Source organism: Chrysochloris asiatica, unplaced genomic scaffold (assembly GCF_000296735.1).
Source record: "Chrysochloris asiatica unplaced genomic scaffold, ChrAsi1.0 scaffold00196, whole genome shotgun sequence".
Classification (NCBI taxonomy): Eukaryota; Metazoa; Chordata; class Mammalia; order Afrosoricida; family Chrysochloridae; genus Chrysochloris; species Chrysochloris asiatica.
In genome coordinates, this window is record NW_006408714.1 from 3,448,451 (window position 1) to 3,450,312 (window position 1,862).

Genomic DNA, 1,862 nt, shown 5'->3' on the forward strand with positions numbered 1-1,862 from the left:
TAGATTGAGATATGTAGATAGAGATAGATAAATAGACATATATAGATAGAAATATTGTTGTTGTTGTTAGGCGCCATCTAGTTGGTACTGACTCATAGTGATCCTATGTACAATGGAAAGAAACAGTGCCCAGTCCTGGCCCAATCTCACAATTGCTACCACATTTGAGCCCATTGATATTGCAATCTTGCCAATCCATCTTACTGGGGGTCTTTCTCTCCTTCTCTGACCCTCCACCTTACCAAACATGATATCCTTCTACAGCGACAGGTCCCTCCCGACAATGTATCTGAAGTAGGAGAGACAAAGTTTGACTATCCTGGCTTCCAAGGAGCACTCTGGTTACACTTCTTCCAACACAGATCTGTTGGTTCTTTTGGCAGCCCATGACACTTTCAATATTCTCCTCGAACACTACAACTCAAAAGCATCGATTATTCTATGGTCTTCCTTATTCACTGTCCAGCTTTCACATAATATGAGGTTATTGAAAATACCATGGCTTGGGTCAAGTGCACCTTAGTCCTCAAGCTGACATCTTTTCTCTTCAACACTTAAAAAAAGTCTTGGGCAGCAGATTTGCCTAATGCAATACATCATTTGATTTCTTTTCTTTTCTTTTATATATTAAAACCAGCCAATGGTCTGACAATAAAAAGACTGCTTATGGAATACTGTTATGTTAAGCTTCACTTGTTGTTGCTGTTGTCAGGTGCCATCAAGTCAGAACCGACTCATTGCGACCCCAAGCTTCACTTACAGGATGTTAAATCCTAGAACTATGGTGTTCCTCAGAAAGAGATTACTGAAAACATCAATTGCTTTCCAGACTTGATAGTTGCTGCTTCAAAAGATGCTTTTACAAATACTAATTAAAAACAAAACAAAACAAAACCTGTAGAACACAATGAATTGCTTTATTTTTGGTATGCATCAACGTATCAGCATTTAGTGGTCCTGAAAAGAAAAGTGGAACAATGTGGCAATTTGCCAGGAGGTGAAACCTGCCAATTTCAGGGATCTGCTGCACACACTGAGTTCTTTCTGACTCCCTGCTGAGGATCATGGGAAGCAGCAGCACCAGAACCAAAGAACGCACTGAATTCAAGGTTCTTTTTGTGCCAGTTGTCAGACTCCAAACTAGAACCAAATGGATTGCAAGGAAGACCAAATGAGAGCCCTGCTTGTTTAAAACTTCTTCCATTTTTAAAAGCAAAGCAATGACAGGAAAAGAAAACATGCAGAGGGATCATGTGTGCTTACAAGTGTCTTCATATGGCCTTTCTCTGAGTTTAATCACCAAGGACTTTGAGAGCTGGCAGGTCTGAGTGACCCTGGTGACTGTTCTTGTCACCACATCAAAACCTGAGCTAAAACAGTGAATCAGCCAATGACAAGAGCAGAGGGTGGTGGCAGGGCTGAGGATGCCATGTTCATGTTCCAGGCTGGTGGAGAGTAAATCAATGTGGTTACAGAATGAAATGAGGGAAGACAGAGACTCATTCCAACCTTACCTGATGGCTTCTGGGCAAAGTAAGGAAGTGTCATGGGGAGTGTGGGGTGGTGGGGTGCACGAAGGGGCTCTGGGAAGAGGAAGGGAGAAGCATCACCCTTCGCTTGCGGAGAGAGAAGATATGGGAGAAAGCCCTGAATTCCTCACCAAAGGCCAATTTCAGAGGGGAGGAGAGGGGATTAAAATGTATGCCTCAGCATCAACCATCATAGGCTTTATCCCCTGTTAAAGTTTTCAGAAGCTAGGCAAAGCAATGCAGTGCCTAGCCCTCAAACGTGCCATGTGCCTTTGCTCTCAGGTCAAGAATCACTGCGCAAACAGAAATTGTTACCTTTTTTTGCCCTGCCCA